At 36.9% G+C, this 6,975-nt stretch overlaps 1 pseudogene; it reads left to right on the top strand.

The window, feature by feature from the left end:
- Positions 1 to 549: 549 nt before the first annotated feature.
- LOC110217687 (H/ACA ribonucleoprotein complex subunit 3 pseudogene) lies at positions 550 to 1,011 on the top strand (annotated as a pseudogene).
- Positions 1,012 to 6,975: the final 5,964 nt, after the last annotated feature.

The raw sequence follows: 6,975 nt of genomic DNA, 5'->3' as shown, positions 1-6,975 counted from the left end.
AAATTTGAAACTATTTACTTAAAATTTTAAAAATTCAAATCAAAGGAAATTTTTATGTGTGCTAGTATATACTAGTGTTACCTTGGGCAAGTTAGTTCACTCCCCTGGATCTTCATTTCCTCATCTAGAAATGAGGAGGTTAGGTGAGATGCCTCTGAGGTGTTTTGTAGGTTTGGATCTTTGATCTTATGAGGTCACTGTTTAATCTTCCTTCTATCTTCTTTTTTTTCTCTCATCTATTATATATCTGTCCTTCTATCTGCCTATTTATCTCTCTGTTTAAGCAATTCCTAATAATATGTTGCATATGTACATCTATGATGGATTTCTCCCTTGTCCTTTGTAATGTTTAGCTACTTGTAATTGTGATTCTTCACTAACTGTGGTGTACTATGATTCACAGGCATAAGACATCATTAGAAGAAGTATTTTGGATTTGATTGGTATTTATGATTGTAGAGAACTTCCACTGTGGAAATTAGCTCCACCACTGGTGGGGTGTGTGGTTGGAGACGGAGGCAGAAGTGTAGTTGTAATCTGATTCTTTCCATGGCGGATACGGATTGTGAAGTGAATTGGCTGCAATGTTTCTGCAGTATTACCTCAAAGAGCAAGGGGACCGGGTCGACACCCTAAAGAAAACAGACCCTGCAGGACAACAGACCTGTTCAGCTCACCCAGCCAGGTTCTCCCCAGATGACAAGTATTCAAGACACCATATCACTATCAAGAAGAGATTCAAGGTTCTCATGACCCAACAAGCACGATTGGTCCTCTGAATTACCAACCACCAAGCAATGGCAGCCACCAAGAACTCTGGCCCAAAAACCTTTTCCTACATCTAGAAGACCTCATTCAGAAAGAGTTCATCTCTTTGATTCTTTAACCCATTCTCATAACTTTCCAATTACTCCATTTGCACACTTGCTTCTTAGAATCTAGTCTCAATTTGTATGTGTTCCTCTCTGTACTTGGTAGCAATCAACCTAAAATGAAAAAGCCTAAAATTGACCCATCTTTTTAATCAATGTTGTAGGCTATTAAAGCTGAAATGATTTAGAAAAAAAAAAAGAAATTAGCTCCACCACTGCAGATGGGCAACTCTTTTGTAGTTTATAGTCTTAAAGGGTTCCCTGGAGCCTCTCAGAGGTTAAGTATTTTGCCTAGAGCCACATGGGTAATATATTTCAGAGTCAGGGTTTGAGCACAGACCATCATGAATCTAAAGCCAGCTCTTTATCCTCTATAACATGGTGCTTCTTCATTGGAAGAAAATTAGTGTTAAAATATAGAATTTCATTGTAGGGAGAGTCTATGAATTTTTGGTGTTACTACATAATTTTCCAAACATAATCCAGTTTAGTTCACTTTTTTAATATTTAATTCCAGATTCACTTCCTTGACCATTTTCATTGCTTGGCCAATATTATACACTGATGGACTAAATCAATGTACTCTTTATCTAATTTCCTGTCATAATCTGTATCAATTCATTTTTCATCCACTTGGGTTTTCCTGCATGGATTACTAGAGATACTTTTAATCCATGAAATACTAATCATTTCAGTAGTATCACTTAATGCAACATTGTTACTTCCAGAATGAATCCACTCATTCAATAAGATGGTTCAAAACTTTCATCTCACTTAAGATTAATTTCCTTAAGAAAAAGAAGGAACTGTATTTCAAAAGTTAAATGCAGTGCCATAAGAATAAGAGAAAGACATGGTCAAAATCAGACATAAAAATAATTTTACAAGTGTTATAATAAAAAAAAGATCCTTTAAAATATCTAAATCAGCCTATAAACTACAAAAATAATGAAGAATTAATTCCATGAACCTTTAGGCTTACCTTGATTCATTATTCAACAGCTGATGTGTTTCATACAACCAGAGTAGGCAGAATGCAATTGATTTAAATTCATTGTTTACTAAGGTTAGCTCAGCACTAGCTGTAACAGTACATTAAGTACAGTCCACTGGAAGAAGGCCTTATCAGGAAACTAAGTGTGTGGAGAAATAAAGGTACTGTTATAATGATAATGCATTTTCTTCATGGCACCAATAAACTGAATTAAATAAACGCCTCCAAAAGCATCCCTCCTTTGTTAGATAAGAATCCTATTCCTTCAAATAGAGCCTTTGGATTTGATAACATTGGATTGTTTAAAGTAGGAGACTGGTTTATAGGAGGAAGCCCAAGGCAGTGCTCAATTCTTTTGTTGTGATGGATATTTAGGTCTTGAGAACTAGGATGTTAAGTCTCAGATTCAAAGACTGCCTGCTATGTGCAGTAGAATGAGAAGACAGTTGAACTGCCCTGTCATTTGAGAAAAACAATGATTTCTCTTTCACTCTACTGTATCACCTTGAATTCAACTTCTATTGCAAAAGCTCATTGTATCTGTTACCAAATCATTTGTTAAAATGTTGATTCCTCACTTAGACTGCCATAATTTTTGTTTCTATAGCCAAATCTCTTCCTAAAAGGCTGATTTCACACCTAAACTCCTTCCCACACCTTTATTCTCTCACTAAGTATCCTTTGTTGTACATCTCAAGTAATTTTCTCCTATGACTACCATTGTTCTCTTCCTATTTCACCACTGATTTCCCCCTGCCCTTCAAATTAAAGACATCTTCCTGGCTTTTCCTTCAAGGCACTACCCCCTATGAATGAAATATCTGCCTTCTCTTATCTCTCTCTCTCTCTCTCTCTCTCTCTCTCTCTCTCTCTCTCTCTCTCTCTCTCTCTCTCTCTCTCTCCCCCCTGTCTCTCTCTCTCTCATAAACACATTCCACAATTTTTTTGAATTGCAGGTGCCACTGGCCAGCAGACAGATTTTCTGGTATAGTCTCTTGATATTAAAAATGTATTTCAGTTTAGAATCACAGAATACATTGACATTAATTGTCGGAGCTGGAAAGAATAGTAGAAATTACCTACTCTACCTGCTCCCTTTACAGATCAAGAAAGAGAGGTGAAGGGACTTACTAAAGACCATATATCTATCTATACATGGATGATATTACCTTGAAGTTCCCTCCAGTTCTAGCATTTGATCAATCAATTAACAAACATTTATTAAGTGCCTAATGCACGTCAGGCACTATGCTAGCTTTTAGTAATGCAAAGATAAAAATAAAAAAGCCCCTTCCCTGAGGAGTTTACAGTTGACTAAGGAGAGAAAACACATGCATATCCAGGGATATAGGAAATAGATTAAAAAGAGACACATAATAATTTTGGAGAAAAGGTGGTAGAAGGTACAGTAAAGGCTTCAAGTAGAAGGTTGTATTTGAGCTGAATTTTAAAGGAAGATAAGGATTTTAAGAGCAAGAGCTCAGACAGGCATGCATTCCAGATGTGTGGTATAGTCAGTACAAAAGCAACACAATGAAGATGGAATGCTATTTGATTAGTCTGTTCTAATGCTCATTGCTAGCCATTTCCCTCAACACACTTCTGTATTCATTCCATCTAAGTATGCCTTCTGATTCTGTGTTTTCTCATTATCCTCAACTTAATACAAATTCCTAGAGACAAGGGACCATGCATCAATAAAAATCACAGGATTTGAATTTGGAAAGAAATTTAGAAGACACAAAATCCAAATCCCTCATTTCCAAGTCCCTTGGAAAGGAAGTAATTTGACCAAGGTCACATTGGTAGCAGTTTCCAAGCCAGAATTAGAACCTAGATCCTCTAGTTCAAAATTAATTTTTCTTTCCACTATACTAAGCTTTAAATCAATATTCTGTGTATATATTTTTAAAAAATTAAAGATACTAAACATCTTTTTCGTCCTCAAACTGAACTAGAATTTTCTTGATTTCATCAGCCAGGATTGTAAACTCACTCCACCAAGGCAGATGGCAAATTCTATCTCCCTTATTAGATCTGCACTAAGGAGTTGCTCAAGATATTGTTAGGATCCCCATGCTAAGACCACCCCTTTTTTTTTCACTTCTCTCTTTATTTTATTAGGAGACACCCTGTTTTCTAGATCTAAGGCCCAGCAAGCAAGCTCTGCCCTGAGCTCAGCATAACAACAGTCCTTTGCACTCACCCTGTGGATGAACTCTGCTGCAGCCAAATCAGAGAACTGGCTTGAGCCCCCTGAATCTTCATTGTGTTGCTTTTGTACTGACTATACCACACATCTGGAATGCATGCCTGTCTGAGCCCCTGAGTTCAGACAAGCACCTACAAGAACCATGTTCTGGTCATGAAGCCCTGCTATGAATAGACTTTTTCCACTAGGCAAATTTGTCTCATTGTTGCTGTTCTCCTTCATTACCATGGTTGCACCTCACTGCCTGGCTCTTTGTCTAGCCATGACTATATGTATCAAGGCTTAGCTTTGCTGCATAGGGTCTCCTCAGTCCTCCAGCAGACCCCAGCATATGTATCTAGTTACTTTCCTCCAACAGAATAAAGAAGGCTTTTTGCCTATAACCTCTGTGAGCTCTTCGGTATTTTCAGGGTTAACGGTTGTTACATAACCTCTGAGGCTCTTTGGTCACTTATTTTCAGAGTTTGACAATACATAGAGTGTATTGTGGATACATTGGTACAAGAGCCAGGAACGCGCGAGTTGAAATCCTTCCTCAGACACTTATTAGCTATGTGACCCTGGGCAAGTCAATCTAACCTCAGTTTTCTCATGTATAAAATGGGAATAATACAGGCACATGCCTCACAAGGTTGCTGTGAGGATCAAATGAGATGGTGTTTGTAAAGCGATTTGTAAATGTTAAAGTTCTATATAAATGCTAGCTATAGTAACATGACATAGAAACGTAGCAGCATCAATCCAGCCAAGTCCAGATTTCCCAACATTCTATGCTGTGGACATCCTAGGCAGCAGAAAAGAATAATTAAGATTTTATTTCCTTGAAGGTTTATATTTTCATTTCAGTAAGTAATGAAAAATGTGATCCTGTTTAATGGGCCTTTTTAATACAAAACCAAGTCTCCCAATTGTAATTTATGAGCAAAACAGTTGGTGGCACCTTTGAAGCAATTTTTCTTTTCCACAGGGTCTGTGCAACCTGCAAATTGACACACAATTATATTACTATACAAAACCCGCATATTTACATTTATTTAGACAAATTTCCAGGTACCCAAATGATTCCTTCTTTACATAGTTTTCAAATATGCATTTCTAAAGTTGTTTATTTCATCTTCAGGGGGCAAAAGCAACTCTATGACAGATAACTTAGCAAATGAGGTACACTTGTTCCCTGAGAATAGCTATATTAATAACAGCTCACTTTTCTCTAGAATGTTATGGTTTATAAGAGGCCCTTCCTGTTACAGCTACCCTATGCAGAAGCTAGTATAATATTATTATCCCCATTTTATAGATGAAAAGATCTAGACTCAGGGACTTTCAGAGTCTTGCTCAGTTATATATACCATAAGCTTTATGATGGCTCTTTTTAACAATTATATCTATCCAAAAGTAGAATGAGCTGCCTTAAGAAGTGGTACATTTCCCTTTATAGGGGATCTGCAGTCATAAGCTTGATGACCATTTTTCTTGTATTTTTTTTTTACTAATTTTTATTCTGCATGATCTTCTTTATCAAATATATCCCTTTGCCCTCCTTTACTCAGAAAAATGATTTATTGTTAGAAAGGGAGAAAAAATGAAATTTTTTAAAAGCAGTTTATCAAAAACAATTCATCAGTTCAGTCTAATACTACATATAATATTCCACAGCCATAGTCATCTACCTCAGAAAAGAAGGGCAGGAGGTAGATTTTCTCATCTCTTCAGAGCCATATTTGAAAATTATAATTACATAGCTTTCAGTTTCATTTTTGTTATCCCTTTTCTTGTTAAATCTGTTTTCAAAGAAATTCCTATGCAGGTACAGGTTGGACTTACTAGATAACTTCTGAGATTCCTTTCAATTATCCATCAATCACTAAACAATTACTAAGCACTTTCTATGTGCCAAGTGCTATGCTAACTGCTGGGGATACAAAAAGAGGCAAAACACAGGAAGCTTACATTTCAGTTGGGGAGATAGCATCCAAATAAACATAGATAAATAAGCTATATACTTGATAATTAGAAATAATTTGTAGAGGGAAGGTACTAGAATTAAGAGCAGTTGGGAAACAGTTCCTGTAAAAGATGGGATTTTAATTGGGACTTAAAGGAAGCCAGAGAAGTCAACAGGCAGAGTTGAAGTCTTTGAGATTCTCTGACTCTAAAGTATTCTAATCCAGATTCTAACTCTGATCCTCTGGCTCCAGGTCTAGTCCTCTTTCCTCTACCCCATGCTGTTTCTCTTTCTGTGTGTTTTGTAGCAGGCAGTCAGTCAGCAGATATATATTAATATGTGTATATTAATAGATTGAGTCCTTTTATAGGACCAACACTTTGCTAAGCAGTAAGAAAAGGACAGTTGCCTTCAACTCAAGATCAGGAGAAGCAATCAGATGTTCAGGACTTAGAAATATTCCAGGCTTTGTGCTTAGTTATGTAGATATGAAGAAAAGTAAAGGCATAATTCCTTATCTCAGGTAGCTCACATTCTTATGGGGGAAACAATACCAGATAAATACAGTGCACATGAAAGGTACTCTCAGATGGAAAGGACTAGCCACTGGGGAAAGAGAGCTAAAAATGCCTTTTGAAGAAGGATTTGTGCTGAGACTTGAAGGAAGCCAGGAGATGGACATAAGGAAAAAGAGCATTCCAGGCATGGGGGACAACCAGTCATGGAGTACGGAGATGGAATGCTCTTCCTAAATTCAAAATCAATGTTGCTGGGTGGCAGAGTCCCCAGAGGGGAATCAAGTAAAAGAAGGCCAGAAAGGTAAAAAGGGCCAAGGTTATGAAGAGTTTTAAATGCCAAACAGAAAACTTTATATTTGATCCTGGAAGAAACAAGGAATCATTGGATTTTATTGAGTGAGACTTTTGATTTAGGAAAATCACTTTGGCAGCTT

This window comes from Phascolarctos cinereus, unplaced genomic scaffold (assembly GCF_003287225.1).
Source record: "Phascolarctos cinereus isolate Bilbo 61053 unplaced genomic scaffold, phaCin_HiC Scaffold_5;HRSCAF=322, whole genome shotgun sequence".
NCBI lineage: Eukaryota > Metazoa > Chordata > Mammalia > Diprotodontia > Phascolarctidae > Phascolarctos > Phascolarctos cinereus.
Note: the sequence above shows the minus strand (reverse complement) of the source record. Positions and strands in the feature narration are given on the sequence as shown.